This window comes from Triticum dicoccoides, chromosome 3B (genome assembly GCF_002162155.2).
Source record: "Triticum dicoccoides isolate Atlit2015 ecotype Zavitan chromosome 3B, WEW_v2.0, whole genome shotgun sequence".
Classification (NCBI taxonomy): Eukaryota; Viridiplantae; Streptophyta; class Magnoliopsida; order Poales; family Poaceae; genus Triticum; species Triticum dicoccoides.
The window spans coordinates 161,311,771-161,337,772 of NC_041385.1; the positions used below are offsets into that span (position 1 = coordinate 161,311,771).

A 26,002-nucleotide genomic window follows, 5' to 3' on the forward strand; every position below is an offset into this window, starting at 1 on the left:
CTCGGAAAGCTGAAACTGGCCAGGGCGGTAGTACCGCTGGGGAGGGCGGTAGTACCGCTCGTGTCGGGATTTTTCGACTGTTTCGGCTGAAACGGGGCCTGGCGGTAGTACCGTTCGTGGGGTGGTAGTACCGCTTGAGGTTCTCAGCGGTAGTACCGCTTGGAGGGCGGTAGTACCGCTCGTGTCGGGATTTTCTCGATTGTTCGAATCGTTGCGCGATTTTGGGGCGGAAATAGGTGATTTCGGGGTCAAAATTTGATGGATTTTATGGATGGAAAGAGGTGAAACTTGGGAGAATGCTAGATCGACTCGAAACCAAGCAAATCCACGGATCAAAATCAACAAAACATCATCAAACCAACAAATCACAAAAAAATTTGGGGCTATTTTTGGTGGGGATTTTCGGATTTAGGGAAGAACACAACAAAATCAGGCTAGAAAACACGGGTAGGGGCTCCAAAAACGTGATCAACGTGGCTCATGATACCAAGATGATGTAGGGTGGAACCCTATGTGGACGATCTTTCACGTTTGGAGTGGATCCTACGGGGAGACAAGAAGAACGAGCGGAAGAACACGAGGAAATCACGAGGAGGAACGAGGGAAAACACTCAACCAACTAGGAATCGGTCACAAAGTGCTAGATCAAAGAACACAAAGAGATACACGAGATCCAAAGTCAACAAAGGTAGGGATACAAAGGTAACCGATCTTCTCCGTGAGGAGGTCTTGAATCCACAAGGGGATCTTCCCACGAGGGGGGTCTTGAATCCGATAGGATCTTCTCCGAAGAGGCCGCGGTCTCTCACGAGGAGGAGATCCGATGGATGAGCGAAGCTCTATCTCACATATGAGCTAAATCAACGCTACTCTAACTAGGAGGAGGTGGAGGAGTATATATAGTCTAGAGCCACGAAGGGGTAAGTGAGGGCGAAGGGGTACATGGGCTCGGCCCAATACACTGTGCACAAACAGGGCGGTAGTACCGGTCCTTCGGGCGGTAGTACCGCTTGAGGCGCGCAAGCGGTAGTACCGCTATGATGGGCGGTAGTACCGCTCTGGCGCCGATCGATCTTCGAAGTTTGTCAGGTTGAGCGGTAGTAGGGCGGATGCCGGACGGTAGTGCCGCTTGGGTGGCCTCAGCGGTAGTACCGCTTGGAGTGAGCGGTAGTACCGCTAGGGTGGCTTCAGCGGTAGTACCGCTTGGAGTGGGCGGTAGTACCGCTCGTTCTGGAGCGGCCAGGTTCTCTTCCTCCTTCTCTTCCATGCTTGGCCTTGGTCCTTGGATTCTCCATGGTCGTCTCGGTTGTACCTGAGTATATGCAAGATCCATGCATGAGGTAGTAGCCATGTCTCACATGTAGAAAGTGAAGGTTCGGAGAGGAGCGAGTTCACCTTGTGTCCAATGGTGTATATTCGAGGTCTCTTCATATGTCCTCTTGGGGCTTGAAGAGTAGTCGGAGTGTACATGGGGATGAACGTGGGATGCTCCGCATAATAAGGGTAATCGTACATCTGGTGTACCGTTGCCCTGGCTCTCGGAGCACCTTAAGACATGCCCCGAGGACGCCGATGAGGCGACTGTGGAGTGGTATGTGAGGGCCTACCTGTGGTATCTTCTCACGGAGGTCGTGTTTCCAGACAGCTCCAGGAACTCTGCCAACTGGTCGTATCTGTTCTTCCTAGCCGACTGGGATGCAGGGTATAGTTGGGGGACCGCATATCTTACCTACTTATACCATTCGGTAAGAGAGTATCTCATTGCCTACCTACGAAAGTATGTCCATCACATTTTGTTATATCTGATCCTCATTTGATGTTTTGCATCTTGACGACGCAACCTAGAGGACGGGAGACAAGTCCAATATGGATGGCTTTGTCTGGGGCCTCTCCATTTGGATGTGGGAGCGGCTGCCGGTGGGGTGTCTGCTACCTCTTAAGCATGCGTTGGTTTTCCCTTGAAGAGGAAAGGGTGATGCAGCAAAGTAGCATAAGTATTTCCCTCAGTTTTTGAGAACCAAGGTATCAATCCAGTAGGAGGCTACACGCAAATCCCTCGTACCTACACAAACAAATAAGAACCATGCAACCAACGCGATAAAGGGGTTGTCAATCCCTTCACGGCCACTTGCAAAAGTGAGATCTGATAGAGATAATAAGATAAATATTTTTGGTATTTTATTGATATAGATTGAAAAGTAAAGATTGCAAAATAAAATAGATCAGAAACTTATATGATGGAAAATAGACCCGGGGGCCATAGGTTTCACTAGTGGCTTCTCTCAAGATAGCATAAGTATTACGGTGGGTGAACAAATTACTGTCGAGCAATTGATAGAAAACTGCATAGTTATGAGAATATCTAGGCATGATCATGTATATAGGCATCACGTTCGCGACAAGTAGATCGAAACAATTCTGCATCTACTACTATTACTCCACACATCGACCACTATCCAGCATGCATCTAGAGTATTAAGTTCATAAGAACAGAGTAACGCATTAGGCAAGATGACATGATGTAGAGGGATAAACTCAAGCAATATGATATAAACCCATCTTTTTATCCTCGATGGCAACAACACAATACGTGCGTTGCTGCCCCTGCTGTCACTGGAAAGGAACCGCAAGATTGAACCCAAAGCTAACATTGCTCCCATTGCAAGAAAGATCAATCTAGTAGGCCAAACCAAACTGATAATTCGAAGAGACTTGCAAAGATAACAAATCATACATAAAAGAATTCAGAAGAGATTCAAATATTGTTCATAGATAATCTTGATCATAAACCCACAATTCATCAGATCTTGGAAAACACACTGCAAAAAGAGTTACATCAAATAGATCTCCAAGAAGATTGAGGAGAACTTTGTATTGAGATCCAAAGAGAGAGAAGAAGCCATCTAGCTAATAACTATGGACCCGAAGGTCTGTGGTAAACTACTCACACTTCATCGGAGAGGCTATGATGTTGATGTAGAAGCCCTCCGTGATCGATTCCCCCTCCGGTGGAGTGCCGGAAAAGGCCCCAAGATGAGATCTCATGGGTACAGAAGGTTGCGGCGGTGGAAATAGGGTTTCGTGGTGCTCCTGGATGTTTTCAGGGTATATGAGTATATATAGGCGAAGGAAGTCGGTCAGGGGAGCCACGAGGGGCCCACGAGGGGCCCACGAGGGTGGGAGGCGCGCCTACCCCCTGAGCACGCCTCCCTGCCTCGTGGCTGCCTCCTTTCTTTCTTGACATCCACTCCAAGTCTTCTGGATTGCGTTTGTTCCAAAAATAACTCTCTCGAAGGTTTCATTCCGTTTGGACTCGACATTCCTTTTCTACGAAACATTGAAATAGGCAAAAAAACAACAATTTTGACTGGGCCTTCGGTTAATAGGTTAGTCCCAAAAATAATATAAATGTGTATAGTAAAGCCCATTAAACATCCAAAATAGGTAATATAATAGCATGGAACAATTAAAAATTATAGATACGTTGAAGACGTATCAAGCATTTCAAGCTTAATTCCTGCTCGTCCTCGAATAGGTAAATGATAAAAACAGAAATTTTGATGCGGAATGCTACCTAGCATATTTCTCAATCTAATTTTTTTTATTGTGTCATGAATGTTCAGATCCAAAAGATTCAAGATAAAAGTTTAATATTGACATAAAAATAGTAATACTTTAAGCATACTAACAAAGTAATCATGTCTTATCAAAATAACATAGACAAAGAAAGCTTATCCCTACAAAATCATATAGTTTGGCCATGCTTCATTTTTGTCACACAAAATATTCCCATTATGCACAATCCCGGTTTCATCCAAGCAATTGGTTCATACTTTTTAACGCGCTTCAGCCTTTTCAACCCTCACGCAATACATGAGCGTAAGCCATGGATATAGCATTATGGGTGGAGTAGAGTATGATGATAGGGATTATGTGAGAGAACAAAAAAGGAGAAAGTCTCATATTGACGCGGCTAATCAACGGGCTATGAAGATGCCCATCAATTGATGTTAATACGAGGAGTAGGGATTGCCATGCAACAGATGCACTTAGTGTTGGAAATATGCCCTAGAGGCAATAATAAAAGTATTATTATATTTCATTGTTCATGATAATTGTCTTTTATTCATGCTATAACTGTATTATCCGGAAATCGTAATACACGTGTGAATACTTAGACCACACAATGTCCCTGGTAAGCCTCTAGTTGACCAGCTCGTTGTGATCAACAGATAGTCATGGTTTCCTGACTATGGACATTGGATGTCATTGATAACGGGATCACATCATTAGGAGAATGATGTGATGGACAAGACCCAATCCTAAGCATAGCATAAAAGATCGTGTAGTTCGTTTTGCTAGAGCTTTGCAAGTGTCAAGTATCTCTTCCTTCGACCATGAGATCGTGTAACTCCCGGATACCGTAAGAATGCCTTGGGTGTACCAAACGTCACAACGTAACTGGGTGACTATAAAGGTACATTACAGGTATCTCCGAAAGTAGCTGTTGACACGGATCGAGACTGGGATTTGTCACTCCGTATGACGGAGAGGTATCTCTGGGCCCACTCGGTAATGCATCATCATATTGAGCTCAATGTGACCAAGGTGTTGGACACGGGATCATGCATTACGGTACGAGTAAAGTGACTTACCGGAAACGAGACTGAACAAGGTATTGGGATACCGACGATCGAGTCTCGGGCAAGTAACGTACCGATTGACAAAGGGAATTGCATACAGGGTTTGATCGAATCCTCGACATAGTGGTTCATCCGATGACAACATCGAGGAGCATGTGGGAGCCATCATGGGTATCCAGATCCCGCTGATGGTTATTGACTGAGAGAGTCTCGGTCATGTCTGCATGTCTCCCGAACCCGTAGGGTCTACACACTTAAGGTTCAGTTACGCTAGGGTTATAGGGATATGTATATGCAGTAACCCGAATGTTGTTCGGAGTCCCGGATGAGATCCCGGACGTCACGAGGAGTTCCGGAATGGTCCGGAGGTAAAGATTTATATATGGGAAGTCCTGTTTCGGGCATCGGGACAAGTTTCGGGGTTATCGGTATTGTACCGGGACCACCGGAAGGGTCCCGGGGGTCCACCGGGTGGGTCCACCTGTCCCGGGGGGGGCACATGGGCTGTGTGGGGTGCGCCTTGGCCTAATGGGCCAAGGGCACCAGCCCCACATAGGCCCATGCGCCTAGGGTTCAAGGGGGGCAAGAGTCCTAGGAGGGTAAGGCACCTCCTAGGTGCCTTGGGGGGAGGGAAAACCCCCCTTGGCCGCCGCACCCCCTAGGAGATTGGATCTCCTAGGGCCGGCCACCCCCCCTTGGCACCCCTATATATAGTGGGGGAGAGGAGGGACTTCATACCTGAACGTCTCGGCCTTTGGTTGCCTCCTTCTCCCTCCCCAACACCTCATCCACCTCCATAGTGCTTAGCGAAGCTCTGCCGGAGTACTGCAGCTCCATCAACACCACGCCGTCGTGCTGCTGCTGGTGCCATCTCCCTCAACCTCTCCTCCCTCCTTTGCTGGATCAAGAAGGAGGAGACGTGGCTGTTCCGTACGTGTGTTGAACGCGGAGGTGCCGTCCGTTCGGCGCAGGTCATCGGTGATTTGGATCACGTCGAGTACGACTACATCATCACCTTGCAAGCTTCCGCACGCGATCTACAAGTGGTATGTAGATGCAAACTCTCTCCCTAGACTCGTTGCGTAGATGAACTCATAGATGGATCTTGGTGAAACCGTAGGAAAAATTTTAATTTTCTGCAACGTTCCCCAACAGTGGCATCATGAGCTAGGTCTATGCGTAGTTCTCTTTGCACGAGTAGAACACAACTTTGTTGTGGGCGTGGATTTTGTCATCTTACTTGCCTCTACTAGTCTTTTCTTGCTCAACGGTATTGTGGGATGAAGCGGCCCGGACCAACCTTACACGTACACTTACGTGAGACCGGTTCCACCGACTGACATGCACAAGTTGCATAAGGTGGCTGGCGGGTGTCTGTCTCTCCCACCTTAGTTGGAGCGGAATCGATGAACAGGGCCCTTATGAAGGGTAAATAGAAGTTGACAAAATCACGTTGTGGTGATTCGTAGGTAAGAAAACGTTCTTGCTAGAACCCAATTGCAGCCACGTAAAAGATGCAACAAAAATTAGAGGACGTCTAACTTGTTTTTGCAGCAATTGATCATGTGATGTGATATGGCCAGAAGTTGTGATGAATGATGAATTGTGATGTATGAGATCATGTTCTTTGTAATAGGATTCACGACTTGCATGTCGATGAGTATGACAACCGGCAGGAGCCATAGGAGTTGTCATTATTTTTTTTGTATGACCTGCGTGTCATTGAATAACGTCATGTAAACTACTTTACTTTATTGCTAAACGTTAGTCATAGAAGTAGAAGTAGTCGTTGGCGTGACAACTTCATGAAGACACGATGATGGAGATCATGATGATGGAGATCATGGTGTCAAGCCGGTGACAAGATGATCATGGAGCCCCGAAGATGAAGATCAATGGAGCTATATGATATTGGCCATATCATGTCACAACTATATAATTGCATGTGATGTTTATTATGTATTATGCATCTTGTTTACTTAGGACGACGGTAGTAAATAAGATGATCCCTTATAAAATTTCAAGAAGTGTTCCCCCCTAACTGTGCACCGTTGCTACAGTTCGTCGTTTCTAAGCACCACGTGATGATCGGGTGTGATGGATTCTTACGTTCACATACAACGGGTGTAAGACAGTTTTACACAGCGAAAACACTTAGGGTTAACTTGACGAGCCTAGCATGTGTAGACATGGCCTCGGAACACGGAGACCGAAAGGTCGAACACGAGTCGTATGGAAGATACGATCAACATGAAAATGTTCACCGACGATGACTAGTCCGTCTCACGTGATGATCGGACACGGGCCAGTCGACTCGGATCGTGTAACACTTAGATGACTAAAGGGATGTCTAATCTAAGTGGGAGTTCATAATTTGATTAGAACTTTATTATCATGAACTTAGTCTAAAACCTTTGCAAATATGTCTTGTAGATCAATGGCCAACGCTAATGTCAACATGAACTTCAACGCGTTCCTAGAGAAAACCAAGATGAAAGATGATGGCAGCAACTATACGGACTGGGTCCGGAACCTGAGGATCATCCTCATAGCTGCCAGGAAACAATATGTCCTAGAAGGACCGCTAGGTGACGCTCCCGTCCCAGAGAACCAAGACATTATGAATGCTTGGCAGTCTCGCGCTGATGATTACTCCCTCGTTCAGTGCGGCATGCTTTACAGCTTAGAACTGGGGCTCCAAAAGCGTTTTGAGCATCACGGAGCATATGAGATGTTCGAAGAGCTGAAACTAGTTTTTCAAGCTCATGCCCGGGTCGAGAGATATGATGTCTCTGACAAGTTCTACAGTTGTAAGATGGAGGAAAACAGTTCTGTCAGTGAGCACATCCTAAAGATGTCTGGGTTGCACAACCGTATGACCCAGCTGAACATTAACCTCCCAGATGAGGCGGTCATTGACAGAATCCTCCAGTCGCTCCCACCAAGCTACAAGAGCTTTGTGATGAACTACAACATGCAGGGAATGGAAAAGACCATTCCTGAAGTGTTCTCGATGCTGAAGTCAGCAGAGGCTGAAATCAAGAAAGAACATCAAGTGTTGATGGTCAATAAGACCACTAAGTTCAAGAAGGGCAAGGGTAAGAAGAACTTCAAGAAGGACGGCAAAGATGTTGCCGCGCCTGGTAAGCCAGTTACCGGGAAGAAGTCAAAGAATGGACCCAAGCCTGAGACTGAGTGCTTTTATTGCAAGGGGAAGGGTCACTGGAAGCGGAACTGCCCCAAAATACTTAGCGGATAAGAAGGCCGGCAACACCAAAGGTATATTTGATATACATGTGATTGATGTGTACCTTACCAGTGCTCGTAGTAACTCCTGGGTATTTGATACCGGTGCCGTTGCTCATATTTGTAACTCACAGCAGGAGCTGCGGAATAAACGGAGACTGGCGAAGGACGAGGTGACGATGCGCGTCGGGAATGGTTCCAGAGTCGATGTGATCGCCGTCGGCACGCTGCCTCTACATTTACCTACGGGATTAGTTTTGAACCTTAATAATTGTTATTTAGTGCCAAGTTTGAGCATGAACATTGTATCTGGATCTCGTTTAATACGAGATGGCTACTCATTTAAGTCTGAGAATAATGGTTGTTCGATTTATATGAGAGATATGTTTTATGGTCATGCTCCGATGGTCAATGGTTTGTTCTTAATGAATCTCGAGCGTAATATTACACATGTTCATAGTGTAGATGCCAAAAGATTTAAAGTTGATAACGATAGTCCCACATACTTGTGGCACTGCCGCCTTGGTCACATTGGTGTCAAGCGCATGAAGAAGCTCCATGCCGATGGACTTTTAGAGTCTCTTGATTATGAATCGTTTGACACGTGCGAACCATGCCTCTTAGGCAAAATGACCAAGACTCCGTTCTCCGGAACAATGGAGCGAGCAACCAACTTGTTGGAAATCATACATACCGATGTGTGCGGTCCAATGAGCGTTGAGGCTCGCGGAGGATATCGTTATGTTCTTACCCTCACAGATGACTTGAGTAGATAAGGGTATGTCTACTTAATGAAACACAAGTCTGAGACCTTTGAAAAGTTCAAGGAATTTCAGAATGAGGTGGAGAATCAACGTGACCGAAAGATAAAATTCTTACGATCAGATCGTGGAGGAGAATACTTAAGTCACGAATTTGGTACACACTTAAAGAAATGTGGAATCGTTTCACAGCTCACGCCGCCTGGAACACCTCAGCGAAACGGTGTGTCCGAACGTCGTAATCGCACTCTATTGGATATGGTGCGGTCTATGATGTCTCTTACCGATTTACCGCTATCATTTTGGGGATACGCTCTAGAGACAGCTACATTCACTTTAAATAGGGCACCGTCTAAATCCGTTGAGACGACACCGTATGAATTATGGTTTGGAAAGAAACCTAAGCTGTCGTTTCTAAAAGTTTGGGGATGCGAAGCTTATGTCAAGAAACTTCAACCTGAAAAGCTCGAACCCAAGTCGGAAAATGCGTATTCATAGGATACCCTAAGGAAACTATAGGGTATACCTTCTACTTAAGATCCGAAGGCAAGATCTTTGTTGCCAAGAACGGATGCTTTCTGGAAAAAGAGTTTCTCTCGAAAGAAGTAAGTGGGAGGAAAGTAGAACTCGATGAAGTACTACCTCTTGAGCGGGATAGTGACGCAGCACAGGAAACCGTTCCTGTGATGCCCACACCAACAGAAGAGGAAAACCATGATAATGATCAAAGTACTTCGGATCAAGTTACTGCTGAACTTCGTAGGTCCACAAGGACACGTTCCGCACCAGAATGGTACGGCAACCCTGTCCTGGAAATCATGTTGTTAGACAACAATGAACCTTCGAACTATGAAGAAGCAATGACGGGCCCGGATTCCAACAAATGGCTTGAAGCCATGAAATCCGAGATAGAATCCATGTATGAAAACAAAGTATGGACTTTGACAGACTTGCCCGATGATCGGCGAGCGATAGAAAACAAATGGATCTTTAAGAAGAAGACGGACGCGGATAGTAATGTTACCATCTATAAAGCTCGACTTGTCGCTAAGGGTTATCGACAGGTTCAAGGGATTGACTACGACGAGACATTCTCTCCCGTAGCGAAGCTAAAGTCTGTCCGAATCATGTTAGCAATTGCCGCATACTATGATTATGAGATATGGCAGATGGACGTCAAAACAGCATTCCTTAACGGGCATCTTAAGGAAGAACTGTATATGATGCAGCCGGAAGGTTTTGTCGATCCTCAGAACGCTAACAAAGTATGCAAGCTCCAGCGATCCATTTATGGACTGGTGCAAGCATCTCGGAGTTGGAACATTCGCTTTGATGAGATGATCAAAGCGTTTGGATTTATGCAGACTTATGGAGAAGCCTGCGTTTACAAGAAAGTGAGTGGGAGCTCTGTAGCATTTCTCATATTATATGTAGATGACATACTCCTGATGGGAAATAATATAGAATTTCTGGACAGCATTAAGGCCTACTTGAATAAGTGTTTTTCAATGAAGGACCTTGGAGAAGCTGCTTACATATTAGGCATCAAGATCTATAGAGATAGATCGAGACGCCTCATAGGTCTTTCACAAAGTACATACCTTGATAAGATTTTGAAGAGATTCAGAATGGATCAGTCCAAGAAGGGGTTCTTGCCTATGTTACAAGGTATGAGACTGAGCTCAGCTCAGTCACCGACCACGGCAAAAGATAAAGAAGAGATGAGTGTCATCCCCTATGCTTCAGCCATAGGATCTATTATGTATGCCATGCTGTGTACCAGACCCGATGTAAACCTTGCCGTAAGTTTGGTAGCAAGATACCAAAGTAATCCCGGCAAGGAACACTGGACAGCGGTCAAGAATATCCTGAAGTACCTGAAAAGGACAAAGGACATGTTTCTCGTTTATGGAGGAGACGAAGAGCTCGTCGTAAAGGGTTACGTCGACGCTAGCTTCGACTCAGATCCGGATCACTCTAAGTCACAAACCGGATACGTGTATATGTTGAATGGTGGAGCAGTAAGCTGGTGTAGCTGCAAACAGAGCGTCGTGGCGGGATCTACGTGTGAAGCGGAGTACATGGCAGCCTCGGAGGCAGCACATGAAGCGATTTGGGTGAAGGAGTTCATCACCGACCTAGGAGTCATACCCAATGCGTCGGGGCCGATCAAACTCTTCTGTGACAACACTGGAGCTATTGCCCTCGCAAAGGAGCCCAGGTTTCACAAGAAGACCAGGCACATCAAGCGTCGTTTCAACTCCATCCGTGAAAATGTTCAAGATGGAGACATAGAGATTTGCAAAGTGCACACGGATCTGAATGTCGCAGATCCGCTGACTAAACCTCTCTCGCGTGCAAAACATGATCAACACCAGAACTCTATGGGTGTTCGATTCATCACAATGTAACTAGATTAGTGACTCTAGTGCAAGTGGGAGACTGTTGGAAATATGCCCTAGAGGCAATAATAAAAGTATTATTATATTTCATTGTTCATGATAATTGTCTTTTATTCATGCTATAACTGTATTATCTGGAAATCGTAATACACGTGTGAATACTTAGACCACACAATGTCCCTGGTAAGCCTCTAGTTGACCAGCTCGTTGTGATCAACAGATAGTCATGGTTTCCTGACTATGGACATTGGATGTCATTGATAACGGGATCACATCATTAGGAGAATGATGTGATGGACAAGACCCAATTCTAAGCATAGCATAAAAGATCGTGTAGTTCGTTTTGCTAGAGCTTTGCAAGTGTCAAGTATCTCTTCCTTTGACCATGAGATCGTGTAACTCCCGGATACCATAAGAGTGCCTTGGGTATACCAAACGTCACAACGTAACTGGGTGACTATAAAGGTGCATTACAGGTATCTCCGAAAGTAGCTGTTGGGTTGACACGGATCGAGACTGGGATTTGTCACTCCGTATGACGGAGAGGTATCTCTGGGCCCACTCGGTAATGCATCATCATATTGAGCTCAATGTGACCAAGGTGTTGGACACGGGATCATGCATTACGGTACGAGTAAAGTGACTTGCCGGAAACGAGACTGAACGAGGTATTGGGATACCGACGATCGAGTCTCGGGCAAGTAACGTACCGATTGACAAAGGGAATTGCATACAGGGTTTGATCGAATCCTCGACATAGTGGTTCATCCGATGACAACATCGAGGAGCATGTGGGAGCCATCATGGGTATCCAGATCCCGCTGATGGTTATTGACTGAGAGAGTCTCGGTCATGTCTGCATGTCTCCCGAACCCGTAGGGTCTACACACTTAAGGTTCAGTTACGCTAGGGTTATAGGGATATGTATATGCAGTAACCCGAATGTTGTTCGGAGTCCCGGATGAGATCCTGGACGTCACGAGGAGTTCCGGAATGGTCCGGAGGTAAAGATTTATATATGGGAAGTCCTGTTTCGGGCATCGGGACAAGTTTCGGGGTTATCGGTATTGTACCGGGACCACCGGAAGGGTCCCGGAGGTCCACCGGGTGGGTCCACCTGTCCCGGGGGGGCACATGGGCTGTGTGGGGTGCGCCTTGGCCTAATGGGCCAAGGGCACCAGCCCCACATAGGCCCATGCGCCTAGGGTTCAAGGGGGGCAAGAGTCCTAGGAGGGTAAGGCACCTCCTAGGTGCCTTGGGGGGAGGGAAAACCCCCCTTGGCCGCCGCACCCCCTAGGAGATTGGATCTCCTAGGGCCGGCCACCCCCCCTTGGCACCCCTATATATAGTGGGGGAGAGGAGGGACTTCATACCTGAACGTCTCGGCCTTTGGTTGCCTCCTTCTCCCTCCCCAACACCTCATCCACCTCCATAGTGCTTAGCGAAGCTCTGCCGGAGTACTGCAGCTCCATCAACACCACGCCGTCGTGCTGCTGCTGGTGCCATCTCCCTCAACCTCTCCTCCCTCCCTTGCTGGATCAAGAAGGAGGAGACGTGGCTGTTCCGTACGTGTGTTGAACGCGGAGGTGCCGTCCGTTCGGCGCAGGTCATCGGTGATTTGGATCACGTCGAGTACGACTACATCATCACCTTGCAAGCTTCCGCACGCGATCTACAAGTGGTATGTAGATGCAAACTCTCTCCCTAGACTCGTTGCTTAGATGAACTCATAGATGGATCTTGGTGAAACCGTAGGAAAAATTTTAATTTTCTGCAACGTTCCCCAACACTTAGTGCTATAAATGTATGAAAGCTTATAAAAAAGAAACTAAGTGGGTGTGCATCCAACTTGTTTGCTCACGAAGACCTAGGGCAATTTGAGGAAGCCCATCATTGAAATATACAAGCCAAGTTCTATAATAAAAAATTCCCACTAGTATATGCAAGTGACAACATAAGAAACTCTTTATCATGAAGATCATGGTGCTACTTTGAAGCACAAGTGTGGAAAAAGGATAGTAATATTGCGAAAGTGCTGTTCTGAGCACGAGCACAGGTGTGCTCTTTATCTCCCTCGTCCACTAGCATCCAGATTCGCACAGCCCACTGTATATGACGTTTGTATAGTCGATCGTATTTCACATAGTTTAAGGATCCAGGCCCACCATTGTCAGGTCATAAATTTCACGGCGCTGGCCCACCATTGTCAGGTCATAAATTTCACGGCGCTGCAAAGCGCCGCCCATAAAGGCGTGCACTAACTGCATGGGCCACGGCTCAGCTCCATTCTGGACCAACGGCTTCACAAAGCTTTCAATGCAACACTGACAACACGTCCGATCCAACAAGGGCTTTTATAAATCTTTGGACAAAATTCTATTCACAAGTGTTTTACACCAAACAAACAATAGACCAGTACAGTTTCAAATACCTCAAACTGACACAGAATTTAGAAAGCATTTTACATGCATCGAGGGCGAATACATCTCTTAAACAAAATTAAACCACATTTTAAATAAGCAGAATGCCATAGCTTAGCTGATTCTAGATTCGTGAGTCAGACTTGCACATTTCTCTTATTTGCCACACCATTTTCTTGCAAAGAAACTTCTTTTCTCATTAACCTTGCCTATCTTGCTCACCTACCAATAAACAAGAGTTAAATAAGGCACATATAGATGTAAAATTAGCATTCTAATCTCTACTACTAATGTCTCAGTTGGTAGGTCGCGTTCCGGGTTTTATTTTCGTCCCATCATTTTTGTCTGGGTTTTTTTTCCCACGGTTTTTTTTCGTCCCACCTTTCACTGATTTTTTTTCGTAGGTTTTTTCGTCCGCTCACCGATCCCTAGAACTCCCGGAGTAGACGCCGCCGCCCGCCCCTTCCAGCCCCCGCCCTCCAGCCCCAACCCCATGGAGATCGAGATCAAGCTCCGGCTCCCGACGTGGCCGCACACTGGCGCCTCTCCTCCTTCCTCGCGCCCCGCCTGCTCCGCACCGACGCCCCCGCGTGGCCCACGCCGCCGCCGTCCTGCGATCCAAGTTCCAACTGACGCAGCCGGATCTCGTGCGATCTCACAGCTGCCACCGCCGCCGCCGAACTCACAGTCGGATTTCGTGCAATCTCACAGCCGCCGCCGCCGAACTCACAGCTGGATCTCGTGCGATCTCGCTGCCTCCGACGTACGGAAGTCTTCACTGTATGGGATCGCCGCCACGGTACTGGATCGCCGCCGCGGACGTAAGAGGCTGAAGCGCGGCGGGTGGGACAGGGTGTGCGTCGCGTTGCTGGAGAACTTCCTCGAACGAACGCTGTGGTGGTGCCATTGTCCATTGATCTGGACGTCGGTAGGATCCTGCTCCAATCATCCCCTTCTTTCTTCCCACAAATATCGCTATGGCATCTGATTTTGCACATACGTACCAAAGCTGATTTTGTACACTATTGTTGCGAGATCGTTATCCCTTTTTCTTAATTTTTGCAGGTAGAAAAATTGAGGGAAATCAAAGTCAGAAGAATTGAAAATACTATGCACTGTGTCTACAAAAAGTCCAAGCTGCCTATTCCTACATAAGGATAAGGATCCACGAGTGGGTATTACTTTCACAATGTTTGTTAGAATCATTCTTTATACGAACTTGGTTGTACTTTCAGCCACAGAGATGCAAATTTCATGGGCTAATGCATGATGTGATAGCATAACAGAATCTGGAGGACCTTCAGACTTGGCTCTTTGCTGGGGCAAAGGGTGTGAAGCGGTTTGCCGCAGATTCAGAGGCCATTTGGTTCATCCATAATCTTCAATGCATCCCTATCCTGATGCTTCTAATTTTCACTGCCCTCGGGTTTTGGAGCATTGTGTAACTTTATTTGGTTCATTGCAGGTGCAGGGAACCTATTGGATTTACATCTTCTACTCTGTAAGTGCCCTTCCCATTGTACCTCTTTTTTATGTGTTGAATCACTGGTTCCCAAGGCTGCCAAATTGATCTTTACCAACAAAGCTTGACAAAGCAGTGTTCGAGGGTGTGCCTACGTGAAACACATGGTCTCCATCACCCTTTCCTTCTAGAGCCGGTACCAGGTGTGTGCAATTTGATGAAATACAGATGTCTGGTGTTTCAATCAGTATGTCGCATAGTTTTTTCATATGTGCTTTGCTGTGAAAAATCAACGCATCATTTAATTTATTTCTCAGTTTACATCAGCAAATGACCCTCTACTTGGCGTCAAATAATGAATGCACGTGATCTAGGACTATTTGCTTTGGTGCTTAATGGATCGCATCATGCATCCTATTTAAACTGCAATGCTTTACATCTAATGTTATTTTTTGAGTCATGGAACAGTGGCGGTCTTGAAGCGGTGGTGCCTTTCTATACCAAGACTGGATACAAAATAAGGTTAATTTTTGTTTGCTCTGACGATAGGGAGGCAAGACCAGGATCACATTCTTGGCCCCGTTTGAAGGAACGACGATTTTCAGGATTGACGTGGATTGATTTTCTTGAACATGAAGGTGTCATTTTCATTGCCATTGAACACTATAGACAATTAGTTCAGAGGTTTCCTCTCATATTTATTTTCTCGTTACTAATTTCCTCTGCTCATTACTAATTTTTGCCTACAACGTGTTGTTTCCTGCCTTTTTCTGCTGGTATGGTTAGACATTTGCTTGCTTAATCTATCATGCGAGTTTGTGCAATGGGTAGTGAGCTTGCATATTTCCATTTTATTTATCTTCTCATGTTGGCATGTAATTGGCTTGGTCATTTAAGATGGTAAGAGAAGATTGCGAAGCTATTGTTCCAGCACTTGCAAATATTCCTCGTGTTCATTCGTGAGTAGAGTAAGAACAATATGTGTGTTTTCTGAAAGCTATGGTGGTGGTAGCTTCCATATAAATGGAATGGGACGGAGTCGGAAGCTGAGCGAGGGTTCAATGAAGAAAATGGCAGGGAGAGAAGAATATAATTTGTGTGATTATGTTAACATGGCTTTCTCTCTCTACGTACATATCTCTTTTCTGTAGGAGGCTTGTGATGGCACACAACAATGGAGAGGAGGAGATAAAATAGGAGGATGTCTGAGGAGCATGGCAAGACAAAACAAAGAATGAAGAATGCCTTTCCATTTCATGATCATCAAACACAACTAAGCTTATTTTTTGTATGTCAATTGTCGGAGCTAAGATGGAGCCTATGGGTGTGGTGAAGCAGTGTCGCCTAGAATGTGGATGGAGTGCCCATTGCACTGGCATGAATTATGTGTTGCCAAGCGGTGTCTAGAAAATTAATTTTGAAATTTTAGAAATAAGATCTACACGCAGTGATAATAGGGTGGGGATTTTTAGAACCTAATAAAGTGCTGCGGAGAGAAATGGAGGATGTGTTTAGTTTAGTGGATAGCCACCCAATGGACAGGGATAGCCAGTTTTAGAGGGTATACCGGTGCTTGCATTTGTAGTATCCAGACAAATATGGTATGCAATGATGAAATCCTGACGATCTACACCCACATCACTGTATTTTGTTCACTTGCTTGCTTTCCTTGCTATTATTGATGGAGCAGCAGAAGAGGCTTTTAGTGTTGTAATATATGCCCGACTGACTTATAAATTCAATAGCTCAAGAAAACTTTCAAAAAATTACTTTGATTGGGTAAAGTATGCACATGTATATAACATGTTATCTTTTTTCCTTCAGTTAACTACATGTGAAGCTGAAGCTAAGCCAATGTGCTTTTCCAGAAGAAGGCCAAGGCACATCAATCCAACACCAACCCACCTGCTATGGAACTAAGGGAGGAAGGAAAAAGAACATTGCCCCTGAGGGCTCGAGACGCACAAACAGGAAGCTGAGTTCGGGAAAGGTGGTTGTCTCCTTGACGCACACCATAGTGCCCATCTTTTCTATTCTAATGTCTTGTTCCTTGGACAGGTATTTGATCTCAGGCTTTCTTAAGTGGTCCGTACTAACAAATGAAATGCGCAGAAGGAGATACTTATGTTGTTCTGTTGTTGCAGACACCTTGTGCTTTGTGCAGACCATCAATGCCTTTTCCTCCTGTTCGGCCAGGAGATGAATGCTTTCTAAACATTGGTAATAACAATGAGATCAGAGAGTACTGCTCTATTCATTGCTCTTCTAAATCTTGTGAGTGCAAGGTATGTAGGGATCCAAGGATATTTATTGAGACCACTTCTCCCTTTTGACGAGCAAGCACTGTTTTATAGGTTATTGGCCACAATAATCTCATAATGGTGTCCTGCTATGTAGAACATGATTGCAAGATAATATATTTCCAAATGATACTTTATTTGGTGCCTATGTTATTGTTGAAGTGAGTAATCATTTGTCACCTGAAATTGCAAGGCAGGCAAAGTGTTAACTGAAACCCCATGGCCTACTCGCCATCGTCAACTTCCTCTTTGCGCTCGCCGTCAACGCTCCCATGGGCGGAGCCACAAGGGGATGGATGTACATATGTACACCCGTTAATCTAGGTAAGAAGGCATGAACTAAATAGATCAAATATGTATACATTGGAAAATAGCTAGGAAACTTGTAAAATTGTGAACTTTGTACACCCATTTAGAATAACCTGGCTTCACCAATGAACACCCCCATCATCGTATTCCATGCCATGTTCAACGTTCATCACAACCTTTAGCCTGCATCTGACAAGGGATGAGGGGACGAGGACAAGAAGGCCACGGGTATCATGGTGGAGAAGGAGGACAACAATGACATTGAGGAAGGGCAGACATGCCGCTCCATGGCAACTACGATGACCAGTTCCTTACTCACAATACTGGAGATCTTCATACAACCCCATATGCAACAACACAATTTCCATTACTTAGCATGCATCATAATGAATCAAATTAGTATCTCTTTCCTTATTTTTGGCTAGGATGGATTTCCGTTTCTTGTGTATATACAGATTTACTACTACTGCTACATTGTTACTCCATTATACTAAGAGATTGGGACCTGGTCTGATCCTTCCTATATGTAGTTGTATTTGTCATGACAGATAGAGATACCCTATGGCATTGCATTGTCCTCCCTCCCTTCCTAAATATAAGTCTTTTTAGAGATTTCCAACATGGACTACATACAGAGCAAATTGAGTGAATCAACACTCTAAACTACGTATATATACATCTGTATGTAGTTCATAGTAAAATCTTTAGAAAGACATGTATTTAGGAACGGAGGGAGTATTTGTTTGTAAGACAGATTTGAACTAGCTTAGTTCTGATTGTAATTATTATGAGTGTTATATTCTTTTTTTCTCACCCGGTTCTAGCTTCTTATTACTGTTTTGTGCAATAGGGTAATATAGGTTCCATTGTAATATTCCATCCATCCATCAATCTTTCATACTTGCATTGTTGCAGTCTAACAGTTCTATCCCGCACATTTTGTGAAATAGAATGCTGAGCTTGCAGCATTCATATTGGCAGGAAATGTAGGGTATTTCATTTTAAAAAGCAAGTTGGGGAGAGAGGGTCAAGAGGTTTCCTGGGGTTCCCGTTGATCTCCCGGACCAATGGAATTAGGGTTTTCGGGTGTGGGCACAGTGTGGCGCGACGTCCATGCTGCGATCTCTTAGTTGACTTTTGATGAAGATAATCTTAGAAAACTAACATTTTCTAGATTTCTAAATTAGTAAATTATGATGTAAACATGGTTGCAATTCTTGTTGTTTTGACGCCCGTTATTCGTGTCCCATGCATGCGCAGATGAGTTTCAGTTGCATGTATGGACCTACAAAATATGAATGTCAAAAGTGCCCTTGAAAAATATGTATGCTAAATTACTATATTGGGTGTTCACTGTCGTTGAAATGAGCATTTGCTGACGCGTTTCAGTGTGTAGATTCACTTATTTCAGCAATAGTTAATTAACAGAGCAATTTTTGGTCCCCATAGCAATGCATAGGCACAAGTCCTATCAGTATGCCTAGAAGTAATTGTTTCTCCGTGTCCTTAGTATGTTAGTCCATTATAATGGATTTTCTCGAGTAGGAAAGTCTGTAGGCTGAAAAGCTTTCATGCATATTTAGTACTACCACGTCGGTTAGGTGTATTTCTTTATTCAGCATGCTAATTTATACTATTAGGGTAGTCTATACATCATCTCATTTTGCTTCATCAACACCAGCGAGCGAGGACATTGCCTTTTGTATTACCATCTCATTTATTTTTGTCAACACATAAGCTCGTGACCTGGTTGTGGCTGCCGTACCCGGAGAAGGTGCAGTGCTACAGTGAGCAGCAGGTTGCATCGTCGTGGTGGTTTCCCTCGGTTATGACGTAGTGGAATTGGCCTGGGAAGCCCAGGGGAGAGGAGGGGGCCAGGGACATCATGGGAGGGAGGGGAAACCGCGGTGAGAGTAAGATGCAGGCTGAACGCCATGGCATCGAGGAAAGTTGGCAGTGAGAAGCAAGGTTGGTGGGGATGCAATGTGAGTGTGAGCGTTGTGTCATGCGGTGAGCGAGTGAATTGCTTTTTTTAAGATAAGAAGAAAAAATAGGTCATTTGCTTTTTGAAGGGAAAATAGACTGTTTGCTATGAGAGAATGTCACTTACTTTTTTTACATAGTGAAAATTATCACAAGACCTAACAAGTCATTTCTGAAGAATAATTACCAACAAGTGATTTAAAAGTAAGCCTAGATGTTATTAAAATTGGGATGCAACTCATTCTACTAAAAAGCATGATGCCACTCACTCTGACTAAAGGCAGTCATATGCTTGCATCTAGCAGGAGTCCAATGAATATATAACGTATATGAGCTTATTTTTAATATATGTTTACTTTCGTAGGTCGGAGAAAAAACCCAATGGCTTTGGATGATGCTTTGAAAATGTTGACCTATAAAGTTACTAATGTAATTACGTTGGACCAGCTAAACTATAAGACAAGTAAGCTTCTCCAGACCATACAAATGCACGGCGAGCCCATGCGAAGGGTTAGGTTAAAATATGTCATATTCCGCCAAATACACAAATAAAACCCAACCATACATGCCCACCAATTGTATCTTCTAAATCATCTACACTAACAATCCACCCTTCTCCACCAAAAGGAGATTTTAGTAAATAACCAAATATAACACTGGGACTAAGGGTCAAAATGGTAATTTTTCTTACATCTCCCCCCGAGGGGCCCAGGTATCATATACACCGCCAAAATAAAGATCCTTGAGTACTAGAAGAAAAGCACCTAGACCTTACAAAATTAAGTGAATACCCAAAATTGTAGTCATTTTATTTCTATCTTTCCAGACATAACCAAAGAATGGAAAAGATTCCTCAAGAGTCTTGGGTCCCAGAAGCGTGTGATAAATGCCACCGAAGCCTAAGATTGCGGAGGAAATTAGGTGAAGTACGCCAAATGCAAAGTACGGAAAAGTATCTAGAACTTTCCCTTGGCCCTACTCCCAACCTAGAGTAGCTAAGTGTGGAAGTAAAATCAACCCTTGTTCATACATGGGCTTTTCTGGTATGAAATGGGCCACTTCAAATAGGTTCATTGCTCCGGCCCGGAATACGATTAATCCAGCATGGGCTACATGAGCTCCAAGTAGTTTACCGGACGAATTGATAAGTCTGGCATTCCCAGCCCACCAAGCAAAGCCAGTGGTTTCTTGGTCACGACCAGCTAAAACGAAAGTTCCATTAAAGAGTGTTTCCACGTGGTAGAACCTCCTCAGGGAATATAAGATTTTCATGAGGCTGGTCTTTTTATTGTTTATATGGCTATGTTCTATTTGTAGGAGTAAAATAAGGATTAGGCTGTGGAGAGATGGTGAGTGGTTGATAGCTTCGGTCTTGAAAACCGGTATAGTTCTAGGAACTATCGAGGGTTCGAATCCCTCTCTCTCCTTTTGCTTATTGAATACGTTTGTTTCTTTCATTATTATTTTCCGTCCCTTATCTTTCTTTCATAAAAAGGAATGAATGCCTCGACTAGATGGAATAACCGAGCCAGAACAGAAAAAAAGTAAAACAAGTATAAATAAGAAAATCTTAGTTAAGAGGGTTCATGTAAAGAACAGGTTCCAAATCACGATCGTTTTCCTTTTCAAAACCTGCTGCAGCAGCTCGGGCTCTTCCTTCATGCCATAAATGGCCCACAAAAAAGAAGAATCCTAGAACAAAATGAGAAGTTGATAACCAACTTGGGAGAGACATAATTAACTGCATTGATCTCGGTAGCTACGCCACCCACGGAATTTAAAGAGCCTAAAGGATTCGTGATGGCAGTATTGCCAACATTGACCTCATCGAGTCCACCAAGATTAATAAGCCTGGGATCAAGGATGCAGGTCCCTATCACATTCAGGCACATATATCCTCATATGCAGTCTGATATATTCAATGGTAGATCCACCAGGTATACCATCAAGGTTAAGATCAACATGAATAACTCCATTGTGTAGGGCTAATAACTTCAGGTTCAATGGGAAGAAAACAATTGTGTAGAATGCCCTATCGTTTGATGTGATATATGCCCAAGAGATTAGGAGTCCTTGATTGTAATATGTGCCAATTCTTAAAGAAAGCAAGGAGTGAAGTAGAAGCTTCACCATTTGAGCACCAAGGACGTGTCATTGACTACAATGTTCATCAGGTTGCTTAGAAGAGATATGAGCAAAAGTATTATCATTTGTAAATATTCTTTTCAAGTGAGATGAGCAGCAGTACCAAGATAGATAACAATGTTAAAGTATCTTTAGATTTTTTTTCATTTGTTTGATAGAGCTGGCATTTATTTGGATATGATTTTCCATGGTGGGGAGACATGGCGACAGCGCGGGTTGTGTAGGTTGGGGGAATGAGATATGAGTGTGAGCAATGTGTTGTGGGCTGAGAGAGTGAATTGCCTTTTTTAGATAAGAAGAAAAGGAGTCGTTGATTGCTTTTTTAAGGGAAAAGTCACTGTTTGCTTTGAAAGAAATGTCACACATTTTTTTTATATAGTGAATAATAGCTAACCGATGAATATATCTTTACTTTTTTGGGTCAGAGTTAAAACTGATGGCTTCGGATGATGCTTTGATGGATTGGACTGAGACCTCGTCGAGTTTTACACAATCAGAAGAGGTGCATACAAATAATTGTTATTTTTTGTATATATTTTGCACATGATAACACAAAAGGTATATTTCTACATATATGTTTATTATTGTAGGGGATGAGAGAGATAAAGATGGATTATGTCGATGTTTAAAAACATCGACAAGGGTCCCCATGCGATGTCATTGAAAGGCGCAAAAATATCATCAAGTTTTATACACCAACATGAAAAAAAATTAAAGGCCCGTGGCAACGCACGGGCATTGTACTAGTTATAGTATAAAGCACAATTAAGACTACTTAATTAACACACAGTTCCTGAATTTAACCGCTCTAGCTCCTAACAATACCCACTTAAGTCAACAAACCAGAATCCTGAAAAAGAATTGATTCATGCCTTTCATGCTTCACAAATGATTCATGTTGGACTACTGGAAACTGAACCGCACTGTACAATCCCTCCTTACACAATCACGATTTTTCAAAAGTATGAGTATTATCACTATCAATTGGTGTTCATACTGCAAGATCATGAAGTGAGTAAAGCATGTGCAACAGTGACGTACATCCTGTGAAAAGAAAATCACTTCTCAATTCTTGTATAATCTGTCCATGGTATAAAAGCAGTGAACAAAATGTGCGCACTTGAATTATCGAATTCATGAGATACGACAATAAAGTAATAAAAATGCTGATATCGTCCACATAATTTCAGAACAATGAACAATAAATATGCATGGACAGAACTGTGATGATATTATTGTTCTCAAAGACATGCCTATCCATAAAACTCGCAGGGTTGGTACGACAATGTATAAATGTTTGCAGTACAAGAAATAGCTTTCAATCAAGACATGGTTGGCATTCCAGGCAATCCATGTGCTATCAAGATAATTCGCTTAAAGCACACATAAAATGGACGCATCACTAGATGGAATTTTCCATTAATCATGAGTATCAGAAACTAACTAATATCTGCTCTTAAAGCACACGTAAATTTAAGTTCAGTTAGGAGGAACAACATCTGTTCGGTTGCAATAAAACCTGGCAGATTGAAGTGATGGACCTAAAAATAGATGCAATCCAAGAAATGGACCGACCAGATTGAGGGCGTTCTTGATCATAAACTTGATGCTCTTCAAGAAAACAAAATAGTAGCTCAGATTTTCACCTGAAAGGACCTAAAAATAGATGCAATCCTAGCCCATCTCTCAACTCAGCGAAGATTTGCATCTCCAGAAGATTGGCCATGAACAATGCATTTAGCTGGTCGTATGCGTCCGCACGTGCCTCCTAGACGGACAAGCTCCATTATCTGCTGGTACAAATTGAACTGTCTGTAAGAGAAAGGATTTGATACTGTGCTAGATGTGCAGGTAGCTTGCCGCGAGCATCCCTTGTCTATCTTTCCACAAATGTTTTGTCGGCATCTGTTTCACATGGATAAACTCTAGAAGGCTGTTCAAATTAGAATTCTCCTCGGTATATATAAGACATGGAAAAAATATGTCAAATTGAATTAGTACTGTACCTTCGGAATGTGACTGTAGAGAAGGCCATATGAGCAAACTGGTCACATTTGCAACCGAACCCTTCCCCACCATCAAGCATTGTCACCTTGTAGGATACCTTGCACCACTTTTCCCTCCGCCCCGCCTATGTGTGTATCACAACATATAACCTGCTCTTCTCCAACTCTTCAACTTGGTATACCGCACATCTGTATAGGATATGTCTGAACTGATCAAACATAGCTCGAATGTAAAACTTCAAAGAAAGTATGCTGCAACCGGCTGCCGCCATTGGTCCATGTAAGGTTTTCTATACCTCTCCATGTCGGCTTGGACCCGATAAGCGAAGTGCGGATCATTAGCTCCTAATTCGGTGAACACCTCCATCATCCTCATGACATCTGTGCCTGCTCCCGACTCAGCTACCACACATGGACCTCAGCATACGCTTAGTGAATGAAACTAGTGATAATGTTGTATATTTTACCCAGGTTGATGGTGTTTTGCCCGAGTGCTTCACGAGATCCTTGATGTACACATCAATGTGCATGTGGAATCGCCAGTATATAGTTTTCCCACAATTCAGCAACATCAAACATTTTTATGTACTGCACAGAAACTATGTTCTGCTTACAAACAGTGAAATTAGAACAAGACATAGCTGTACAAATTGCCCAAGTACTTTTTCCAACACTTCACCTACCCGTAATCCACACTTATAAGTCGCTGATGTTCACCATTTCATGACTAATTTGTACAAATAAGTGCACTCACATCTGTACTCTAACGAAGAATATCATAGCTGTATGCAAGTACTCTTACCCCGATTTTTAGAGGCTCAGAGCCAGAAACTCATAATGTATTATTCGGATCAGAACTTGCCGATTGAAATCTCCAGCAGACCAACACCTGCGGCCAGCTCTACCGTCTTGAGTCAACGCTTGTTTCTTCTTCATAGATCCGCGGGTCTTCACTCAAGGCTGCGGCCGTCGCTTCATCCACTTCCCTCAGAGAGCCCACCGTCCCGAAAGCCAGCAGATCCATCGGCGCTACACTTCCATCCGCCTCCTCACTCAAAGGGGATCTGGTGCAGATAGGAAACAATCAGACAAAAATGAAGGAAGATCGAGGAACGACATGAGCGGATCAAAAATTCTTTTCCCTATTATTACGGAGCGCCGGTCTGATCAGTGATAACAAAATCGACAGAACACGTCAAAGATTTGGCGCATACCTTTGTATTGGTTGCATCACGAACTCCATGAGCCAGATCTCGGGATGCTCCTTCGCACGCCGGCAGAGATCCTTGGATGTTGACCTTGCTTGTGGCGGGTGTGGGGGGGAGGGGGAACTGTTTTTCCTGTTCCACGGATCAGGACGGCGGCGGCCGGCGGGCGTCCCGAGCCACGGATCAACTCCGACGGGGTAACGGTGGCCGTCATTCCGCCATTTCCTGGCCCACAGCTCAGCAACCCCACGATACGTATCCTCTATTTCCCATCATTATCTGGTCTCTAGTATATTGCTTCGCCATTAAATGCGCCGTATCTCAAGACGTGGACGAGCCGCCCAGAACGCGAGCACATATGCGCTCGCGTGGAGAAACACCGCGTCCAGTAATATTGTCCCTTCTCTCTTTTTCTCTCATTTTTTCGGCTTCTTTTGCCTCTTTTTCTATTTGGGCTTTTTTGGCCTCTTTTATTTTTCATAAAGTCCGGAGACTCATTCTGACTTGTGGGGGAACCATTGCTTCCATCATTATTTCCTCACATGGGACAATACTTTAATAATGAAGATCATCACACTTCTATTTATTTACAACTCAAAAATTACAACTCGATACTAAAAACAAAATATGACTCTATGTGAATGCCTCCGGCGGTGTACCGGGATATGTAATGAATCAAGAGCTAGCAACATGTATGAAAGAATTATAAAGGTGGCTTTGCCACAAATACGATGTCAACTACATGATCATGCAAAAAGCAATATGACAATGATGGAGCGTGTCATAATAAACGGAATGGTGGAAAGTTGCATGCCAATATATCTCGGAATGGCTATGAAAATGCCATAATAGGTAGGTATGGTGGCTCTTTTGAGGAAGATATAAGGAGGTTTATGTGTGATAGAGCGTATCATATCACGGGGTTTGGATGCACCGGTGAAGTTTGCATCAACTCTCAAGGTGAGAAAGAGCAATGCACGGTACCGTAGAGGCTAGAAAATTGCGGAAGGGTAAGAGTGTGTATAATCCATGGACTCACATTAGTCATAAAGAACTCATATACTTATTGCAAAAGTTTATTAGCCCTCGAAGCAAAGTACTACTACGCATGCTCCTA

At 44.2% G+C, this 26,002-nt stretch overlaps 2 long non-coding RNA genes and 1 pseudogene across 23 annotated transcripts; 1 reads left to right on the forward strand and 2 right to left on the reverse strand.

Moving 5' to 3' along the window:
* Window positions 1–13,913: 13,913 nt before the first annotated feature.
* On the forward strand, window positions 13,914–18,735 carry LOC119275341. Of its 15 annotated transcripts, none has more exons than XR_005135648.1 (10): window positions 13,914–14,400; window positions 14,538–14,643; window positions 14,759–14,838; window positions 14,938–14,973; window positions 15,058–15,137; window positions 15,484–15,572; window positions 16,759–16,992; window positions 17,079–17,219; window positions 17,428–17,558; window positions 17,741–18,115. It is a non-coding gene; the product is annotated as an uncharacterized LOC119275341 (long non-coding RNA). The 15 variants fall into 15 exon arrangements; XR_005135649.1 differs by having other exon boundaries at window positions 15,071–15,137; XR_005135647.1 differs by having other exon boundaries at window positions 14,759–14,973; window positions 15,403–15,572.
* A 1,224-nt stretch (window positions 18,736–19,959) lies between these two features.
* Window positions 19,960–20,798, reverse strand: LOC119279429 (annotated as a pseudogene).
* Window positions 20,799–22,343: 1,545 nt separating this feature from the next.
* Window positions 22,344–25,187, reverse strand: LOC119275342. 8 transcript variants are annotated; one of them, XR_005135653.1, is made up of 5 exons: window positions 24,892–25,187; window positions 23,974–24,741; window positions 23,678–23,866; window positions 23,318–23,461; window positions 22,344–22,715 (listed from the first exon to the last, which is right to left on the reverse strand). It is a non-coding gene; the product is annotated as an uncharacterized LOC119275342 (long non-coding RNA). The 8 variants fall into 8 exon arrangements; XR_005135659.1 differs by lacking the exon at window positions 22,344–22,715 and having other exon boundaries at window positions 23,063–23,461; window positions 23,974–24,265; window positions 24,480–24,741; XR_005135658.1 differs by lacking the exon at window positions 22,344–22,715 and having other exon boundaries at window positions 23,063–23,461; window positions 23,974–24,064; window positions 24,145–24,741; window positions 24,892–25,186.
* Window positions 25,188–26,002: the final 815 nt, after the last annotated feature.